At 44.5% G+C, this 23036-nt stretch overlaps 1 pseudogene; it reads right to left on the bottom strand.

Annotated features, from left to right (window-relative positions):
• Nucleotides 1–1361: 1361 nt before the first annotated feature.
• LOC127325743 (polycomb group protein EMF2B-like) lies at nucleotides 1362–16032 on the bottom strand (annotated as a pseudogene).
• Nucleotides 16033–23036: the final 7004 nt, after the last annotated feature.

Here is a 23036-nt window from a genome sequence, read left to right on the forward strand (position 1 = left end):
AATTTACTATCGCATCCCAAACTGCAAACTGTTCTCCACTATAGTGGCCTGGACTGACATGCAATCTAATCCAACTGCCTCGTAGTGAAACAATTTAGAGGTATTCCACACATGATGTTTGAAATCACTGCAGCTAAATTAAACATGACTCAGGTATACTCAACACATTGAAATCTCTATGTATGAACAAGTGTATGTGGCTTCACAGTGAAGCCAAAAGCTAAACTGCCAAAAGAAGAAAAAAGAAAACAGCTCGTAACACTGACATTGAATAATCCCTTTTGAGCAATATTGTGAATATTATTAACTCACAAAGAATCAGCCCAATTCATTATAAAAATTATGAATTACCATTTGATTAGGAGAACCATCACATGTGGACAACCTTCAATATTGTTTGATCCTACTACAGCAGGTATAATCCTTTTATTCTTCATACGCGCAAACCACAAGGACAGGTTTCACTATTCATAACTGTTTCAAGCAATGCATGAAACAAACCGAGAGCATCTCCAGTTCGTATTCCCCAAATCGCGCCGGTCGAGCGTTTGGATGCACTTTTTCTTCATGCCTTATTTGAGGGACGTCGATTCACAGTCGCGTCCCCCAAACAGAAATATAGATTTTTTAAATTTGATCAAAACAGCCAAATTCATTCAAAATCCATATATATTATATGGATTTGAATAAAATTCAATGAAATTTAAATCTAAACCCTAATCTAGTAGTACTTGCGGCGCCTAGAGGGATCGTAGTACTGGTGGAAGTTGTACACGTCGTCGTCGACGACGTCCTGTTTGTCGCGCTCGTCGGGCTCGTCTTTCACCGCGCCGCTGGGCCCAACTTCATCATCGTTGTTGAGGTCGACGATTGGCATCCCCGCGTCGCGGATGGACATGCGATCGCCACGTCGACGTCACCCCTCCAGGCGTTCTTGTCATTCAGGGATGCCATGAACGCCGCGTGCAACCCTGAGCAGTCCTCAGGATCATCGCTGTTGGTGATGAGGAGCTGCCGCCGCTCGTACTCCACTATCTGCACAGCCTTCACGGCATCCTCGCCATCCTGCTCCTCCTTCACCTCCGGTTTCGGAACAAGGAGGGCACCACCGGCACACTCGAAAGTGGGTTGAGAGGAAGGAATGACTGAAACGATCGAGTGCTGGCTGGTGAGGTGTGCGTAGCGTAGTGCTGATGTTAGATAAAGGTATTCAACAAATGATGTTCAATAAATGATGTTTGAAATCACCACAACTTAAAATAAAAGATGTCCTCAAGGTATATTCAGCACAATGAAATCTCTACGTATGAGAAAGATTATGTGGCTTCACAATGAAGCCAATAGATGGAACTGCCAAAAGAAAGGAAAAACAGCTCGTAACAGACATGGATGATCTTTTTTCCTAGCAATATTCCAAATATTATTAACTCGCAAAAAAATCACCCCAACTCATTATAAATTTATGAATTGCCCTTTGATTCGGAGAACTATCACATATGTGCACAACCTTCTATATTGGTTGATCCTTCTATACTAACAGATCCAATCTCTTTGTTTCTGCACACGCGCAAATAGGCGGCCAGGTTGCACTGTTCATAACTGTTTCAGCCAATGCATGAAACAAGCTAGTAATAGAGAACGCGACAAAAAAAAGTGAAACACGAAACAAAAAAACATCAGTCAAAAGCGCATAACTTCTCAACTCTGCCAACCCAACTTATCTCAAATCACTGTCGCTGAACTGTAATTCTGTGACCGTCAACCAAAAAATGCCAAGTCGCACCACCACAAGCATGACCATCCATGGGCCCTAGGCCCAGCCCTGCTCATGTTGGCTGATGTTTTCTCCGAATCACGTTTACTTGGGGCAGGAGCTTTCGCTTTCCAAGTCGTCAAGAAACTTGTTGCAGGCGTTCATGGTGCGGGCGTCTAGCAGACCGTGCTTCCAGAGCTTGATCATAACGAGTCGCCAACACCTGTTCATACGGCATAGTAAAAATTATAAATCAACCCACGGACATGTATGGTGAGGTGATCATAGAAGATTTCTGAAGTGGTGGTTTACCATCGTAGAGAAGGGTTTTGCACGAGCTCTTGTCCATGCTGCCGGGAGAATGCGTCACAAGCCCAACGTATATGACCATCGGCTAGTACCCTGCAGTTAATGTTTACAGTATGAAAACCAGAATATGTATCTCCGGGATACAAGACAACTTTTTGTTCCAATGGCTCTTCCCCGACGAAACAAAATTTGGTAGCATGCTTTAATGTACCAATACCATCCAGGACAAAGATTGAATACATAGCTACATATATGGTGCCAAATCAAGCAGAATGGAGCGCCTTTATAAGTTCCAGTGGCTGTTTGCGCTGGAAAGAACGCAACGACTTTCAGAAATCAAATTCTACAAGTGAATTATTGGTCATTTCGACATCTTGGGGCCTTCTGTGCCATCTTATTTAGTAGAATTCCGATAACGATGCTATAAATCCTCATTAGTACAATGGAAAAAAGATATTCCAGTGGCAGATCCATAAGAAACAACATTTTAATGGCATATAACTAAATTTACCATTAATGTTATATGATTTCTATCCAATCATAGGAGTAATACTATTGTGGATATATATCAGCATTCAGTAATCCAAATTGACCTGGTGAAACTAAGCCAAAGTTTGGCACCCTGTCGATACCTTTCCAGGAAATTACCTAGTCATTAGCTTTTTATTCATTTGTGCAGGAGTTGCTTTGTGCGAATAAAAATGGCTAAAACATGAGTTATTAGTAGAAACAGCTAGAGTGGGTTCACCAATGCCCAAGCTGTGTACCCCCAAAAATAATAATAAAATAAGAAATAGTTGCAGCAGGTCAAATCTCTCCTATTTACCGTGATAGCCAGAAACAAAGAAGGAAATGTTGGGATAAGCCTGACCTTTGTCTTCGAACAAATGAATTCCACATATGCATAATATGCTTCTCGTCTTTTGTAACATTAGAGAAACCATCAAGCCTCTGCATTTTACTCAGCAAAGTTAAGATAACAAGAATCAACAATTTGTGCAGGTGAATGTAGAAGCCTGCAAATATTCCAAGTTAGAGCGGAGAAAAAGAAAAGATTATCACATCTTACCGTCATATCTTCAAAGTCAGTGATGTCATTATCAATTTCATCTTCACTGTCATGATCTGCCAAAACTTCTTCTAGTTCCATTCTCTAGAAAATGTAAAACCACAGCCAAGCTAAATTTCAGTTGCAGGGCATAAAATTACAGTACGAATGGCTACATTATTATGATCTTACAAAATTAAACATCAGTAGAGATGGTTGAATCACAAATAGCAAACATATGAAAGAGATGTAGCAAGACAATTGGAATGTCTAGCAAAGAACAATGTCAAATAACAGACTGCCACTAACAATACCATAAAAATTAATATGTACAAGTGAAAGAAAATGATTAAACTTTTCCTCGGAGATAAACTTTCTTGGAGGATTTTTTTTCCAAATGATTCCTTTGTCTTTTACTTATTTCACCAAATTTAGCAGTAAAGGTAACAAGGACTACTGCTTTCCACCAACCTCTGCAATTGACAGACCTCTATACTTTAGACTTATACTAAAAATTAGTGATGAAATAATAGAAACAAAGGTTAACTTTCCCCATAAGTAAAATAAAGTGTAAATGTAATGTTCCTCCATATGTGCAGGCGTTATGTTGTAGATATACATGTGTGTTTCAGTAGATACATGTGACCACAGAAGTGAAAGCCTAATTTGCAACAAGCATACACACGTGTGCTCAATCACATACAGAAAGATAGCTAAGTGTTGCATGATTGCAATCACCTGTGCCTTCTGAGAATGGAAGAACTGGTGTTCCAGCAGTAGACGACTGCCAGATGATTACAAGCACAAACAAGCAAGTTAGATGAATAACTTCTCTCAGAAGAGCCTCATGAACAATTAAATGGGAAGTAAAAGGATATCAAGGGCATAAACAGAATGGAGTACTTTCTGGGGTCAGCTCGGTCAATGGATAGCTTCGTTGTCTTCCCAAACAGTGGAACTGCTGGTGTTAAATGATTGTTACAATGCAATGCTGATGAGAATCAATTGATGTTTGCACCACAGAAATCCCTGAAAATATAGGCAACATCAGGAAAATCCCTGAAAATTTCAGGTAACATAGGAAGAAAATATGCAACCGATTTCAGGCAAATTGCTAGTCAGGAAAAGAAGGGGGAAACAGGGACAGTACACCTCAATACTGAGAGTGGCAGAGCATAAGAAAACAGATATCCTAGCATCATAGTCAGGAGACCATATCAACACAGAGTGGCAGAACAAATAACCAGTTCACCAGACAGTATCTAGCCAGGAGACCATATCAACACTGAGGTAAAGATTGAAGTACTGACCTTTCTAGGGTTCCTAGCATGTAGTGCATAAAGTGCTAATAAAGTTAGTTATGCACAGCATAGTCCAAGCAAAAAAAAAACATAGTCCGAGCAAAAACTATCAACTAATGTTGGAAACTCAAAGGAGAGAACATGTCCGATTGAAGGATGGTAGATGTTCCATCAGTTTAACAAGCTGGTATGAGTTCATGAAGGTAGCACGCAATAAAAAATAGAAAAAATCTTATATGCCACCAACTGTTGAATGTAATCCTAATATGCCAGAGAAGAAATTTATCTTCCTTCAGTGCTAGCCATTTTCAAAACCTTGAACAAATTCCCCACCACCATCCATCCCCTGTCCTATTGATGTTAAGTGAATTGTGAAGCGAACATATTGCCCTTCTGTGGAAAACTCAGTAGCATAAGGAAAAGAAAGGCGATAGCCTCACCACCTACACACCATTAGCACAAGCGATAACACGGAAAGCTCTAGCTCAGGTGAGCCATCATGAATTCATCGTCACAAGCCTGGACCTTGCTACTGAGTGCTGCTGTGCTCACGCTTCCTTGATGGCGGATGCAGATGATGCAATGAAGTAAAGTTGTTCGGAGGTTGATCTGGGTTTCAAAAGGCGAGGGGAGAACTCACATTTGGGTCTGTGATCTGACAGGATTCTCGAGGGCGCATTTCAGCAAAAAAAAAATGGGGGGAGTTGGTGACAATGGGGCTGACCACAGTGGCAAATAAGATTAAGGGTTTAGAAATGGCTGACACTAAAATACAGATTTTATTGGTAACAAACTTAGAATCCTGTCAACATTTGATGGCATATCATTTCTTTTCTCTGAGAAAAAACACATCAAACATGATAAGAAATATGAAACATTTCAACCTACTAATTCTGGATAAAAGATCAGAGATGCAATGGTGTTTTCATTTGAATGTAATTTGTTTAATATGCCAAGATCCCATAAGATCCTTGTAGTGTGTTTTCATTTGAAATGTATTTTCGTTTAGGGCATAATCCACCTCAGACCCTTGTACATGACCCATGTTTTCTGGTGACCTTGATTCCCCAATACCTTTGTCCACAGGAACAGTCTTTCGAGGTGATCCTGGTTCCATGATATGGGGATGTACATGCTTGGTCTTCTCGATTGTTGTTCCTAATCTTCTACACCTCTTTTTAAACCTTGATCTGATGGAACACAGTTAGACAACTTGAGTAGAGAATTCAGCGTTGTTAAAACTAATGGAGTATGAACGCACCGGTAGAAAAATACTCTCTTGCTTCGGTCATCTCCTGCAGTAGTTAAAAGCTGGAAATTGAACAGAGAATTAGTTTTCCCAACTTAAGCAGTATTTTGACGAAAATACAGTCCAGCATGTGGGGAAGGATTTCATCCGATCTAGGTGCACCCTTGCCTTTTGAATTCAGAGGAAGCAAAACAAAGCAAGGACCAACAATTTGATTGCATTGGTGTAATATCCACACAAAAAAATAGCCGAAATTAGTGTAATATCCATAGACATGTTATACTTGAAACACTAGTATCCATAGACATGTTATATCCATATTAGTGTAATATACATAGACATGTTATACTTGAAACACTAGTGAAGTACTGGATTCAGTGACAAGGTCTCCAAATATACCAACATCATCTTATTTCTCGGTTAGTGCAAGGGCGGACCCAGGTAAATTCATAGTGGGGGCAGGAGTTTTGAGTGAGGGGGCTGGCTTAGTAAATTCAAAAAAAATAGACACTTCTCATTAATTCTATTTCTAATAGAATTTATCACATTTGAGTGGAGACCTAAGCCTAGCCCCCATTCGGGTCTCTTTGGGTCCGTCCCTGGGTTAATGAATGGTAAAGTACATTCGAAATCCTTTATCAAAATTTACCTCCGCTCGCCTGGTATCAATCTTCAGACTTACATTAACAGCTTGGTAGTCTTCAGATACCTGCGTCCACAAGAAAATAGAACTAATTAGCAAACATGTGCGATTGAATAAGATTTTGCAATGGAGATTTCAGAGGGTAACAAACCCAGAATTCAAAGTGGAACAGCTCATGTGATGAGGTTAAATGATATTCCAGACCCTAGTACCACAAAAAAGAATGACAATGTGAGACATGGATTAAGTAAACAAAAACAGAAGCCTAATGGTTTAGAAAAGAGTATAGTAGAACTGTGGAGAAAGAAAATAGAAAGTGAGTTTCCTCAATAGAAAATAGAAACATCAATGTTTCAGTGTAAGAAAACAAAAAAAAATGCCTTAATCATAAAATTAGGCTGGTGAGATGATCTTCAGAGCCATCGCTTAACAGCAACCAGAAACATATGACGGTAGATAAAATACAGGACATTTTGCTTCAAATTTTACCTTGAAGCTTCCACACTGTACCAAGCAAAATGAGCAAGAAAAATCTTCCGTAACTGGTAAGAAGGTAAGCATATAAATAAGAAATAGGAATCATGATAGCAAATAATAAATAAACATCAAGGCTAACATATATCGGAAATTCCAAATAGTGATGCATAACTGAAGTAAAACAGGTACCTTCTCGCAAAAGAAAGAAGTCAAAAAAGGAAACTAACAGTGGATCTTCACCATGAACAGCAGTCAAAGAAAAAGTAGCAACATATTTTTTCTCGAACGCATGCCAAAGCATGCGTCATAATATATTAGAAGAAAACCGTCGAGAAGACGGGAGCATACAGGGAGTAGCAGAGCTACAAAGGAATTTCAGAGAAAAAGAAAAGAAGAATGAAATAAAACTGTACAGGGCTAACTTTGTTAGTCCTAGGGAAAGAAATAAAACTGTACAGCAGTCAAATAAAAGTAGCAACATATGACAGTGCAGATCTAGCTCGATGTCAGAAAGATGAACAATACTCTAGAGATAACTCGTGAAAAAATATTTCTCTTTTGTTTCAAAAATCATACAGGCATGCGCACTAAAATCACTATAGATGGTAATGAAATGGCAACTTTAACTCCTGGACCATGTGCAAAATAAAAAGTAACAACATAAAGTTACCTAGTAGTTTGCTTTCTTGTGTATCAATACACATAAATATTTACATAATGAATATTAAAGTAAAATATCTTGTCTTGCAGTTCTTCAAGGATCACAAATGTTTGACACAATAAAAAAATTACTAGCATAAAAGAAAAACTTGTCACGATGCTGGTGCCCCTTCAAGTTCTTGCGTTAATGTGGAGTTTGCTCTAACAAAGGCCATTTCTAATATCCTATGCAATTAGTGGTATTAAATAAATTCATGATACTGAAGTCAGATTTGTTAAGTTAGGACTTAGGATACAGTCCTAAACTCCTAATCTCTTAGCATTTGGTTGAAGTGGGGCTCTTTTTAGAGCATCTCCAGCCGCGTCCCCCAAAGCGTCCCCCAAAGCGCGCCGGATCGAGCGTTTGGGGGACGTGTTTTGTTCGTGCCGCGTTTGGGGGACGTCGCTCCCCAGCCGCGTCCCCCAAACGCCGCCCCCAAACATTTAAAATAATTTTTTTAACACATAAACCATTTATATCAAATGTAGCATATGAAAAAAATGTTTTCGAGGATTGTTTTCAAATTAAATTACAACAAACAATAAAACAAGTAATCAAATATAATAAAAAGGGCTAGATGATACATCAAGGTGCCACGGTATTTCCTTTGATCCTCCACAAATGCTCAACGAGATCAGCTTGAAGTTGCTCATGCACATTGCTGTCACGGATCTCTGCGTGCATGACCACAAAATCAGCAAAATCTGCAGGCACCTCATGATCAACCTCCGCGAGAGGTCCTTGACACTCATAGGGACCAACATGTGACCTAACATGATTCTTGCGGTCATCCTCGATGATCATGTTGTGCATGATCACACAAGCCTGCATCACCTCCCACATTTGGTCGTGAGACCAGCTTAGAGCAGGGTACCGGACAATGGCAAATTGTGCTTGAAGCACACCAAATGCCCGCTCGACATCCTTCCTGCAAGCCTCCTGTCGTGTAGCAAAGTGAGAATTCTTCAGACCTAATGGATTCGAGATTGTTTTGACAAAAGTGGCCCATTTTGGATATATACCATCGGCTAGATAATAGCCTTTGGTATATTGGTGGCCATTGATCTCATAGTTGCATGGTGGAGCATGCCCTTCCACTAGTCTGCTGAACACCGGAGACCGCTGCAACACGTTGATGTCATTGTGTGATCCCGCCATGCCAAAGAAAGAATGCCAAATCCACAGTCATAATGTCACATGACTTCAAGCACCACACCGCAATATCCATGACGCCCTTTGTATATACCTTGCCAAGCAAACGGGCAGTTCTTCCATGCCCAGGTGCATGCAATCGATGCTTCCAAGCATTCCAGAAATCCTCCGGGCAGCATTTTGTGCCATGATCCTTGCGATCTCTTCCTCGGTTGGCCCTCTCAAGTAGTATTTGCCAAACTTTCCCACCACAGCTCGGCAAAACTTGTACATGCACTCAATGGCGAGACTCACTCATGCGAAGGTAGTCGTCCCGTGTATCGGGCAGTGCTCCGTATGCAAGCATCCTCATGGCGGCGGTGCACTTCGAATGGATGAGAACCCGAGAACGCCTACGGCGTCGAGCTTGAGCTTGAAGTAGGGGTCGAACTCTCGAACGCCGTGGAGGATATTCATGAACAGGCCCTTGCTCATCTGCACCGGCGCCGAAAATTGTCGGCATGTGTTGCCCCGTCGGCGAAGTAGTCGTTGTGCGGCATGGCATGCCCCTCCATCCTCTCGCCGGGCTTCGACTTCCTTCTTCCCGGCCTTGATCCTCGCGGCGCGGCCTCTTCCTCTTCTCCGCCTCGGCGTCAAGCATGTCCCGGAGGGACGCGATGATCGACAAATGCTCCCGCAGTCGTCGTCGAACGCTTGCTCGTCCTCCAGCCAGGGCAACCATCTCATCGTCGCCGTCCATGGCTAAAGCAAAATCAATGGTTAAAATTGCGCCGAGGCGACGACGCAACAAACAACGACCAATCGCGCCTACCTGGCAAGTCGTCGAGCACCTTACGTGCGCGGAGGTGGGGCGGATTTGACGGCGCGTTACGGGAGGCGCTGGCGACGCGGCGGCGGCACGACCGGCGGGAGCCCCAGCCGCGACAACGGTGCTGACTCGCAGCACAGATCAGACGCCCAAACGGCCGGGAAATCCAGCGGCGGCGGTGGGGTGGGAGGCGCGGGAAGGAAGGAGCGACGAGAAAAGAGGCGCGAACCAACGGTTTATGCAAATAGTCGCCGACATGTGGGAGCCCGCCTCGCTTTTCGTTGTGTCCGGCGTCCCCGGTGCGTCCCCTGTGGGACGGGGACGGGCTCGGGGCGCCGGACACCGTATCGGGGCGCGCCGGACAAAAAAGGGCTTTGGGGGACGCGGCTGGAACGCTTTTTTTGTCCGGCGCGCCCCAAATCGCTTTGGGGGACGGTTTGGGGGACGCGACTGGAGATGCTCTTAAGCTTGTAAGGAAATGTAAATATATATTCTTTCTAACCATCCCTTTACAATTGTTTTGTTCTCCCTGCTGTTATATCTTCATAGTTTCTCCTATTCGCCCTCTGTAGCGCCTGTTCATCCACTCTCAGTCAAACTTATTTCGTAACCAAAACAAGTTCACAACTAAATTTCCTTACTCACGTACATAACATGGATACAAAAGAAAAGTCATTAGGTTCTGGGTATGTTCCAAAACAAGATACTCTTGGAATGGGAGAACATTGGGCCTAGGACAAATTGCAGTGCATGATGCAAACAAGTAACGCAATCGGGAAGAGACCAAGGTTGGGGAGAGAGAGAGAGAACCTTCACTTTTTAGGAACTTTTTGCAGTGCTTGTAGTTAAAGAGTACATTCCCTGTTCTTAACCTGTAGAATCAATATTCGCAGTAAAATTGGTTACATAGTATATGAAATGTATTTGTCAAAAAATGGAACTCTACTACTCAAGAAAGCTGCAAACATGCTATAAGTAAGCCTCTTGTAACCAATGGCCGGGTACAGGATAGACCAACTTCCGGTACCTAAGTATCGATTTGACACCCTTCCAAGCCGTCAAATCACCACGCAAAAAGCACGCAATGATCTGATCAACACAGGAACACGTCCAGGAGTGTCCATTGGTTTCTGTCCCCACCTTGTCTCCTCTCATTTTCCTCTTGCATTGTATGGCCCTTCTCACTTGTCACCCCTTTCACTTTAAGCATCAAATCCTATCTTCCCCACACCCACTTCCATAGTCGCTACAAGAGAAGAGAGCCAAGGTGGCGCTAGAAGCCATTCGCCTGACCGGCACCCCCTAAGGCATGAGGTGTCGGAAGCCAGCAAAGCAGGACGAAGTTGCGGCTGCAACATCCTCCATGTGCTGTAAGGCAGCGGTGGCATCCTGGATGTGCAACACAAAAAGTAGGTGTGTGACTGAAGATTTCTACCCAGTTAAAAGTTGAACACACAAACTAGTTGATGTTTTCCGGAATCTCAATGGAAAGGTGCCCAAAATGAGCTTCCCACGTTCTCAGTTGAAAGGTCCAAGAAACTGGGTGTTCATTTCACTCCCAGTTAGAAGTTAATCAGTTCATAGTTTGTTTAAATCTCAGTTGGAAATCTCTGAATCAATAGTTTTTGTGAATCTTAGTTGAAAGACCGAATTTAGAAGTATTCGAGTACAACAAGGAATAGGGGATGTCGCCATGGTGCGGCGGATGTGAGTGGCGGTGCTGAATAGCCATTAACATATGCATTCATATCATTTAAACTGTATATTTTACTGGTTACTGATAATTCAGCACAAGCTAGGAAAAACATCTTATAAAGCTGTGCCTCAGCGTGGTTCTTGAGAGCATGCACTTGCAATCTACTCAACTTAGTTGATACAGATGCTTTTATGCTAGACCATCTAAGGAAAGCATGTAATGACTTGCCGCTCCTCATGACACTCCAAGAGAAAATAAAATATCGCATTCGAGGGATAAAGCACATAAGCATTAATGAATAAAACATGCATTTCCTATAATGACAGGTAATAAACAGAATTAGGAAACAAAGCTTCATTAAATTTCAGAAATGAGCTATGTATGATGGGTTACTGTTACCTTATGATATGTGGTAATGACGAAAGTGGGATATCATCATATGAGTAACAACTATATGGAGATAAATGCATGTCCTCTTTTGCACCAGCCTCTTGTGCATCTATGCTTGCTCGTAGCTCATATGAACCCTGTAATAACACAAAAAGGTCGAGGATCTAAGCAAAGTTACTGGAAATAACTCGAAATTTTCAGCAAACTAAGGTGTTGCTATCCTCAAAACAATATTTACCCGATAAATTTGGAAGCGATAATAATTAGATTACACAAAGAAACAGAGAAGAGCTTACTGTAGCATATGCCTTTTGAGAGCAAAATGTCAAGCAACTGCCATCCACGAGAAATGTTGGCTGTGTGTGTACCAAAAGAAGAAAAGCAGAGTCAACAAACAATTTATATACAAAGCAAAGACGATGGAGAAATCTAAGGGACCTGGTAATGAGAACAAGGAGAAATGTTCAAGAGACATATATACTTCATAACTTGCGGATTTTTTTCTCGAGAAAACGCAAAAACTTTGTGTCTCGATGCATCGATAATTTGATAGAAAAGAGAGTTATGAACAAGCCCAAGAGTGGACTACACCCGAGTTTACAACACGGAGCACCAAAGAACTAGATACTACAGGAAGTAGGGTTGCCAGCCCCTTCGGGCCCGCCATTGCCCAATCTAGGGCCTCCACCCGGATGAAAACAACGGTGGACATCGGGTTGAGTGCCATCAAAGATGACTGCGTTGCACTCCTTCCAGATCTACCATACCATGAGCAAGATCAACAACGAGGTGCCCTTCCCAGCGGACTTGGGGACAGAGCGAATGGTGCGAAGCCAGCAGTCCACAAAGGAATCCCCGGGTCTGTCAATTTTGAGAGTTTATCACGTGCACCTATAAGTTGATTCAAAATATACCTTTCATTGTGTGCAATTTTCCACTTTCATTGGGTGCCAATTTACCACAACTGGTTAGGTCTTGTACTGTTCTACAAGCCTATCCCTCCACTTCAGCACCCAAAACATTCAATGTTGGGTACGTGTTAATTTGCACCATCTATAAACGTACAATTGGAATTTGCACCAGATGCTGAAGCTTGGACAGTTTTTGTGTCAAATATAGAAGTGAAGGCAGTCAAATACTACCAATTGTTAAACATACAGGTAGCAAGCATAACAAATCGTCGAAACTCAAACAGGTGGCAAAGTGAAGTGAATGTGGTAAGGTGATTTTTTTTCCTGAAGCAAGTGTCATATAACAATGGCAGCTCATATGTCCAATGATTATGAATCAAGCAGACAATTAATACTCAGGAAAAATGCAATAGAACATCAGAATATGCAACTCATACTTTAATAACTTTGCAACTAACCTCTATGAAGCCTGGGTCATACTTATTTGTGGAGTCAATTCCACAGTACGCCCCAAACTTAAAGTTATGCAATTATCCAGAGCTGAGCAAAGTAAATCAATTGGTATTTTACCCCAGGTACATTGGCCTCCAAGCTCTGATAAAATGTACCAGATGTATAAGAATTAGTCCATCAATATGACCACAAACGTATTGTTCGTTCTTGAGATGTAAAACTGGTGTTTATGTTTAATGATCTTCAAAGGCACAAGTTTGAGACTATATTTGCCTAGTGTGGAAGTTATAACAAAGAGAATCCCCTGAACGTAGTGAAAGGTGAATTTATATTGCCCACAATGGAGAGGGGGCCTATTGGCCTATCCTTGTTGAAAACTAACCACTACCTTTTAGGATAGTTTATTGCTTTGATGATCTTAACTACTCTAAAAGAAAGGCAAACATAGCCAATTATTGTGCAATTAACACAATACATTTTTTCAGTTACAAATGGATGGACAGCATGTTTACTGACTTCCAAGTCCAGAATAAGAGATATAAAGTTTTAACGAACAGGTATACTGTATGAACTGTTGAATGTCTGCCACACAATGTCAACCATGACTTACTTTGGCGAGAAGAATACTCCATGTGGTTCTCTGAGAAGTTTTCACTAAGATGTTGTCCAAGTTGGCCTTTTGAAATAAAGATAAAATTGGAATCAAAATTGCTGACAGCAAAGAAGTGCTATCCAGAAATAATCACATAGGATGCATACTATACCACAACTAATAAGGATAATGTTATGGTTTGAAACTTGCGAGGTTGCTAAACTCTTCAAATCGGGGATGCTGAATGTAGCTTTACTGTGGTCACTGTCTCCAGATTCACTAAAGGAAGTCAGGAGACAAGCCCGGCTGAATCGATACACTGGAGAATTCTGCAATATGAAGCTACAATTGAGAAAGGAGACCATCTGGTAGACTCATAGAACTATCTTGTATGAACTACAATAAGTGCTTACCCCATCAAGCGGATCATTACTAGTAGCTCTAGCAAACAGAACATAGAGAGGAAAAATACCATGTGCTGGCAACTCAGTATTCGTTCTTCCAGAAATTGATACCGATATCTGTATCCTACAGTTATTAACACAAACATAGGTCAGTATGTGCCCGAAAAACAAGTTTCAACTTCCAATCATGTCATTTGTATATCACAAAGTTTACTCTTTCAAAAAAACTTAAGTAACTTGGTAGGCTTTGTTCAACCGAGCTGACATTCAGGTCTAGTACGAAATTAGTTCATGAAAATTACTAAGAGCGCCAAATTCCATTCTAGACATGAAATAATGTATCCACGCAGTGAGAAATACTTCAAATTTGAATTGTTTAATAAATTACCTCCTTTTCCGTTTTGCGTCTATCTTATAAGAAAGACATCTTTGAAGCGAAGGGGGCTGCAAAATTCAACTGAGTCACTGGTATCTAAAAATAAAGTTAACACAGACCATGTTAGTTATGGGATAAAACTTTACATTTTTAATGGCTCTTAGTTGAATAATATTGTACAGCTCAACTGGTTTGCGGTATAATGCCAAACATTCCTCAAGGGTGAGTTCCTTATCTGGAGATAACTGAGCTCTTGACTGCTGACCGCACATCTGGTCTGCAGACCTGGGGTAACTGAATGCGCATCCATTTTTCCTGCACGAAAAACAGATGCATATCAAAGAGAAAGAGTATGACGTCTCACATCAAGAACAAGGGACCCGTCCACTATACATGCAAAACAGCTTCAGTACTTCTCATTACTAACCAAGATACCACACAGATTTCCGGTGAGTACTCATTAACTACCAAATATAGCGATTTACCATCAAAACTCACATGGAACGATATATAAACCTAAAGACATCAGACTTAACATAGTTCACAGTGGAGTACACAGTTCAGACCTTGTCTAACATCATCCAATGGTTTTTAATAGTGTACCTTTATTAGTCGCAAAAGATCTCATGTTATTTGGATCCCAAACCTATCTACCTGACATTGGCGGACCCTTGCAGTTTACGAAAAGCTATAGAGAGATTCTCGAAGCAAAGGAAACATATAAGGCAAACATAACAGTACAATTAGCAAAGCGGGTAGCGGATTACACTGCATGATGGTTAGGTAAAGCTAGACCAGGCATCCTCGCTGTGAAGCACTTGGATTCCCTTGGGATCCCGGGGAACCACTGAAATCAGCTCGCGCAAGCACATCAACAAGCGTCTGCACAAAGAAACCTATGCACATATCAGTAAAATGACATATAAGATTTGAACTAAGTATCGATGAACTGGATCGGATCCCTGCAGGTAGGTCTGACTGGTGGCGGAAGGGGCAGCGCTAGTGCAGTACAGTGGGTAAGCCCTTCAGGCTCAGTTAGTTCATATGGCGAAAGCGTGATCAGTGCAATTAAGGATGGCCATTCGCATTTGGTTCCCTGCAACCAAGGAATACATGTGCACCACCCGCCCGCGGTGCATTAATACTACTTGTAACAAGCATGGCCGGATTAGGGGAAGAAAGTGTTACCATCTATCTAGTCTTTCTACCAATGCATGGAGACGCAAGCTTTGCGTTTTCGCGAAAACTATAGCTGGCGGTGGCCATGTTTCCAAATGAAAGCAAAACAGAAAAGGTAAAAGGTTGTCTCCTAACTGATCAAGCGTGCCAACGAAGGAGGCAGCATCATCTACTTTGCAAACTGCACCTCGCTTAATAGCTCCTACTACTTGCCAGATACATCTACTGGTTCAGCTCTAGCCTTCTAGGGCCTGAGACACAAAATTTACACCCAATCCAAACGGGGCCCTAGGAGTAGTAGAAGGGAAGAATTACCAGCTGCCGGTACGGAAAGCTCGGCAATAGCGTGCGAGAACAATCGCCCTAGCAATCGAAAGCCGTGGTAGCGGGAATTAGCAGGCCTGGAGCTTGGGAATTCGGAGAGGGGGCTGGAATTACCGAGCAAGGTCTCACAGGACCGCTGTCGCGGGCTCCGACTCGCAGGCACGTGACGGAGGCACGAAGCGGGAGGCGGGAGGCGGGAGAAGGCCGCCGCCGTCGGAAGGGGCGAGGGCGGCGGCGGGCGGCGGGCGGCGGGCGGCGGGCGGAGCGAGCTCCTGTAGCGTGGAGATTCGATTTGATTTTGAGGGAGATTTGATTTTTGAGGGATGAGAGGGAACGGGCGGCTAAGCGGAGGGTGGCCTCCAGAGAGCGGAACGGAGGGCGCGTCCCCTGCGTGCCGCGTGTCATGGCCCTGTGTGTGGTACCCGGTCTGTTCGTGTCATCTTGCTGTGAAGTCGAAACTGCCTTTGAGCAGTGTACGACGACCTTTGAGGGCGTGCGGTCCAATGAAGGTCCTATTGTTCTAGGCGAAAGGCTGACTGCGCGGCGTTTGTGGATGTCGCTATCCTCCTTGGGGGCGGTTGTGGAGTTTTCCGGCCTTCGCTGCTCTCGGGTTCACGTTTTCGGGTGAAAGCCTAGATCCCGCGGGATCAAACCATGCCGTCGTTTCACCGTCGTTTCCCCCTCTTGAGGGCGCCGTCTTGAAGTCGGTGACCCCCTCCGAGCACTCCAGTAGAATGGACTCGCAACGCATTTGGAGAGGTCAACCGGAGATGCGGATGTTCCGGGTGGAGGCTTGTGAGGCCACGATGATGGTAGTGACCAAGGTTGGTTGCGGCAAGACCATGTTAATTAGTCGGCTCCGTTCTAATGTGTCTGAGTGTCTTCGTGGTGGTCTCCTCTTGTTGTGCAGTCGAAGCTGGCCTTGGGGCGGTGTATGATGACCTTCAAGGGCGCGCACTAGTTCAGTATAATGGGTAAGCCCTTCACGTGATCTTCATCTCCTACTGGTTCGATAACCTTGGTTTCTTACTGAGGGAAAAATCGCTGCTGTACTCATCATACCTTCCTCTTGGGGTTCCCAACGGACGTGTGCTTTACCGTCACAAGCAGCTACTTTTCTGGCGCCGTTGCCGAGGAGATCAAGACACGCTGCAAGGGGAGTCTCTCACACCCAATCTCTTTACTTTGTTTATTGTCTTGCTTTATTTTATTTTCTGTCTTGTTTGTTTTCTTTATATCAAAAAACACAAAAAATTTAGTTACTTGCATTTAATTTATTTTGTTATCATGTCTAGTCATGTACTTGTTACTCTGTCACCTGAGGAATTGATCTTTACTTTTAAACAAGGGGATGAGGAGAGTTTTAAAGAAGCTTGGTCTAGAATTTTTGATTCTTATGGTAAAACTGAACCTAAAATGACTCTAAGCCTGCTTCTTAGTAACTTTTATTTTGGGCTTATTCTTCGCTATAGATATGCTTTGGATGCTGTAGTGGGAGGAGATTTCCTTCACTGCGATGGGGATCAAGCTTTTAATGCCATAAAAAAATTGGTTGCATCATCTAGCTCAGCTAATAAATTTGATTCATCTCTTGCTAGCATTCATGATAGATTAAACACTCTCGAGATAAATATATCTTGTTTAAAAGAAGGGTATAATCAGATTCATGAATATTGTGATTATGTTCCAGTAAACTTTGAACCTTCAATGTGGGTGAAAGTATAGAGATGGTAAACCTAGAGGGGGGGTGAATAGGTTTCTACAGATTTTAATTCTTTCTTTGCAATATTAGGCTTTGCGGAATATAAAGGTGAGCCTAATGCAAACTAGGTGAAGCAACCTATATGAGGATACAACTAACTCAAGCACGAAGGCTCTCACAGGCAGTTAAATCACAAGTAAGGAGTTCGGTTAGAGATAACCGATGGCACGCAGAGACGAGGATGTATTCCCGTGTTCCCTTGCTTTGCAACAAGGTACGTCACGTTTGGAGGAGTGGAGGTCCCACGAAGGATTCCCCGCGCCACGAAGGCTCACCCTATTCTCCGGAGCCTATCCCACGAAGGAGTAGCTCACTCACTTGTGGTAGACTTTGAGGTAGCCTCCAAACCTTCACAATCTTGCCCGGAGCAAATCCACAGCCCGGATGCTTCCGGACTCCTCTTGCCCACCTAGGGTTTCCAAGGAAACCTAGGAAGCAAGCTTCTCAATGAATACAAGGGGGAATGAGATTTGGCTTGGTAGAACGGTAGATCGGGTCCTCCTCTAACGATTCCCCGGAGGGATTTGAGTTTGGGTGGAGGAGGAGGGAGATCTGAGGCTTTTGGTGTTTCTAGCAATGGAGTAAGAGAGAGAGAGCTCAAGAACAACTTGTAGTGTAGTGCCTAACTGTTCAGAGGTAGGAGAAGGCCTATTTATAGTGTTCTTCGAAATATGGCCGTTGGTCACTTGCCACATCAGCAGATTCCTCGAGGAACCCGGTCGACCGGACTTGGCGCCGGACAGGCCGGTCCACAGCCAGTCGAGCAAGACCGGGCCGGCCGGCCGGTTTTCAACCGGAGCTGGGACCGGGTCTTGACCGGCAGGCGTACGAGGTTCTTGGATGGCGCCGGATGGCACGAGCGCAAAGGCGGTTGCGCATCGGGCCGCTCGGTCTGGTGCCGGTCCGACTGGCCATGGACCGGAAAGCAGCCGGTCCAAACCGGGCTGGCGACCGGACGCTGACCGGAGGGCTTGCCCTTCTTTACTGGAACATGCCCGGATGGCACCGGTGCTGGGTCCGGTTGGTGACCGGGCTGTCCGGTGCCAGGGCCGGTCCGACCGGATCTGGGACCGGCCAGGCTCTGAAAAACTTGCTAATTTTTCGTCGAATTGGGGGGGTCTCCCGTTGCCTTCTTGTTCCATTGCTACACCATCATACCTCTTTGGCTAATACCTGAAAGTCATCTTGTAGACATGTATTAGTCCAAATACTCTAGCACGGTGTCATAGATACCAAAATAATGGATAAGGGTAAAATACCCTTACAATCTCCCCCTTTTTGGTATACGATGACAAACCGAGCTAGAGTTACATATAGATATTATGATAAGCTCTAAACCTTGATTCCATATAAGATATTACGACAGCTCCCCCATAATGTGTGCACTTGGAGAATTTGCGTTTGAATGCAAAGTGCACCATTTGTGGAATATGAGAAGCTCCCCCAATATCTTTAGGAAACAAGCATGGTATGGACAAGTATATCAAGATATATAAGCATAAAGCATGATTATCCTAACATAGAGTAGCACACATAATAGTCGTCCATACATATCCATACATGAATTATTCAAACTAGCAAATGGTTCTTGAGAAATCAAAGCAAATACGCACAAGCCATATAAAATCCAAATAAAGCAACTCCCATGGCTTGTGACAATCAAAGAACCCCGTGGTCCTAGACTCTACTCTCTTCTCCCCCTTTGGCATCGGAACACCAAAAAGGCGAAGAAAAGAGGAGAGATGCTAGCGCCCCATCAATAGAACTCGTGCCCCGCGGATGAAGAGCTGCCATCACCATCCTCATCGTCATCCTCTTCATCATCATCCTCGCCATTGTCATCCTCATCACCTTCATCCTCTTCATCATCAGCATCAGCAGTAGGTGCACGAGCAGGTCTAGGAGGAGGACCACCAAAGTACAAGGAAGGATCAAAGTTTTGGAACATCTCATCAGAAAGGAGAGGCATCTCCCAGTTTGGTGCATGGACAGGCTCCAACACAGGGCCAGGAGGAGGAACAGGTGCATTCCTAGTAGCCATGAACTCATTTTGGCGCCTCCTTGTCTCTTGGTTCAAAGAAAGACTTTGATGTGCAACATCATTGGTATTTTTGCACATCTGCCATAAGCTAGAGAAGAACCGTGAGACACCATGCTGTGGGCGCCTAGAGTAGCTGGAGCTAGCATGGTCATGGCATTCCTTGGACCGGCGCTCAGAAGGCATCATGTCAGCAACTTCCGGTCTATCACCTTGGGCAGGTACCTTGAAAGCTTCCATCCTGACCCGCTCACCTTGAGTATTGAGAGGTGCGGGCACAACCTTGTTGATGAGTAGCTGAACGTACTGGGCAAGATTAGGAGTCAACCGTTCGCGAACACAGCGCCGTAACTCACAGTAGATGAGATCACAGCCATCAATAAGTTTCCGTTGCTCAGGGTGACAGTAGTACATCAAGTTCAGATGATATGCACGGCATTCACTTGTATCGCCGGACTTTCTGATGAGAGTCTCACGGAATAGCTTGGCAAGGAGAAGGTAGGAGTAGTACATGCCAGAGATGGTGGGAGGTCCAGGTGTGGGGTCCGGAGGATAGCAAAAGGCAATGTCTCCTCTGGTGAACTTCTGCTGAGAATATAGCTTGAAACCAGAAGCACGGCCTCCACCAAACCCCAAGGCTTCACATAAATCAAGATAGTTGCAAGTGTATTTCTGTTTGCCAGTCATCCAAGTCATAGTCCAAGCTGCATCATCATGGAAAAAGACTGTGCAGTGAAACTGTCTCACCAAGATTGGACAATAGCACCCATCAGTAGGTGTCAAGCACATAAGATCATACAACCCCATCCGCCTCAAGGTCTCAACCACAAAGCGAAACTTGGTGGCTTCATACATTCCAATGACATCCTTGATGGCCTTGGGCATAACAATGGTGCCTGTCTTCATGTGCTCTTGGGAGTTATAGTAGTCGTTGTTGTCTGCCAAAACCCACCGGCGGGCAGCGGCGAATCAACACTAGTAGAGCCGGGAAGAGCCTAGAGCTGCGGCTGGCTGAGACCCCTCCGAGCGACGGCCCGCAATGCTCTTCTGGTCACACGCGGCGATGCGAAGTGCAAGGGCGTGCCACCTGACCTATACCTGGTCAGGAAGGTGATGGGGATGCCTCGCTTAGTTCCTGCATGGCATACATGTAAACATTAAATACGAGCCTCGATCGGCTCTCAGGTTATCCTGTGAATCGGCTCAAAGAGCCGATTCACCCATGATTCGTACGGGGTGCACGAATACTTGGTGATCCTGCTTGATCAAGATAAAGCTAATGAGATCTACGACGATTTAGGGTTTTCTCCGCATAATCGGATCATCCTACTCCAGGTTGGGCCTCGCGGCCACGCACGGTACTCGTAAGCCGATCCTAAACAAGGCCTAAAAACCAACATGAATGCTGATCCTCGGAACATCCTGTTTAGGACTTGCGAACGCCACCCTACGTGCCGCTGGATCCTCCCCCCCTTTGTAAGGCCTAACTATTGCAGATATTAAACTAATCCTTGTAGAACAAGGAGCAATCGTAACGGATCAGATCTACTAAATAATGAACAAGCAGGGTGCCGCCCCCACACCTGAGATAGGCGCGAGGGCGGCTAGACATGCAAGGGTTGCACTACGTAAGCATGTTATACGAAGAGCTATGCTAACCCTAACATGTCTATGATAACTACGTTGCTCGCCATCAAAGACGCTTCAGTACGAGCAACGCATGAACAACGTGGGGCTTGTGCTGCCTAGATCGCAAGATGCGATCTAGGCAGCATGTCGCTTACCTGGTAGAAACCCTCGAGACGAAGGAGTTGGCGATGCGCCGAGATTGGTTTGTTTGGGGTGAACGTTGTGTTGTTGTTTATTCCATAAACCCTAGATACATATTTATAGTCCAGCGGACTTTCTAACGTGGGAATATCCCATCGTGCACGATACAAACTCTAACTTTAATCTAAGATATAATCTACTATAAATAAAGATACACGGGCAATCTAGCCCAAATTCTCCGTGCAAGGCCGCTTCAGAGATCTTCCACGTGTGATCTTCCAAGCCCATCTCTCTAACGGCCCACCTCTGGATTTGTCCAAAATCTGGTGATAACACATGCCCCCCGGGTTTTGGAAATGACATTTCCAAAATCATCATGCTTTTCCTTCGAAGGGTCACGTCGCGGCAGAGCGGAGCTGTTGCAGTATCCGTTATCATTATGCCCTGTCTTCTCAGCTTCTCTGCAAAATTCGATAGCTCTGGCGTCATCCCCTTGGAAACCGTAATGACATTAAATTTCCACCAGGCCTCTCATTATTTAACTGTGCCGATCGATTAGCTTTCTTCATCCCCTTCCTCTGTTCCAGCCATCGGCATCCAAAAAACCCTCTTCTCCCCCAACCATGTCTTCCTCTTCCTCCTCCTTCTCAAACCTCTTCCCCCAATCCTCGCCGAAGAAGAAGAACGAGGACAAGGTGAACCCCCTCTCCCCCGACAATGAGAAGAAAGAAGGAGAAGTAGCGAAGGCCAAGGCCTTCCTCTCCGCCAAGCTCCCGCTGAAGAAGCGCTCCCGCATGTGGGCGGATAGCGAGGATGAAGACGACGATGAAGAAGGAGAAGAGGAGGAGGAAGATGAATCTTCCTCTTCCGCCGGGTACCCGCCAACCAAGCGCTTCCGCTCCTGGGCGGACAGCGAGGACGATGATGATGACGAGGAGGAAGAGGCTCCGGCCACGGGCTGGAGAAGCAGCGACGAGGAGCTCCCTGGGAGCGACGCCGACGACATCGGCGGCGGTGACGACGAGGACAGCGACGACTAGTAGAATAGGACTAGTAGTAGCAGTGCGCTAGGCACTAGATCCCTCTTTTGAGAGCCATCGGCTCTTTCTTGTAGAGCCGCTCCTCTGAGTTAATGAAATTGTTTCTTTGATCCATCCTTTAATTGCTCCAATTTCATTCCTTCTGCCTGTCACGTCAAGACCGATAGCAATGTATCGGATTCCTTTTCTTTTGGACGCCCATGAAGCCGAACTCTCATGTCGATTAGTTCGTAGGTCAAGAACTTCTCAATTTCAGGCTGCGATTTGGTGTCTGACCATAATTTTCCGCAATCCCTTAGCCGATGACTACTCATCGGCTATTTTGAGAATCTAGTCCCTTTCCTCCTCTCGCAGCGACAGGACGGTCCAACCTTGTAACAAACAAAAACTGACGGCCTCCTATCCCGATTCAGAGGAGATCACAATGCAGGGCCAGTCGATGCGACTCCAATCGGCTTTCCAAAACAGAGCAGCCACCAACCAGCTGCCCCCCGAGTCTCAGTCGAGGCGAGAATGGTAATGGATCAGCCGAATGTGCCGCCTATGCAGAGTTAGCCGATTTCACCAAATCGGCTCCCCAAAGCAGAGAACCTTCAGGGTGAGCTGCCCCCCGAGCTTCTTCAGTCTACTTCGTGCCTTGGTCAGATCGGCTCCTCCCCTG

Source organism: Lolium perenne, chromosome 1 (assembly GCF_019359855.2).
Source record: "Lolium perenne isolate Kyuss_39 chromosome 1, Kyuss_2.0, whole genome shotgun sequence".
Taxonomy (NCBI): Eukaryota; Viridiplantae; Streptophyta; class Magnoliopsida; order Poales; family Poaceae; genus Lolium; species Lolium perenne.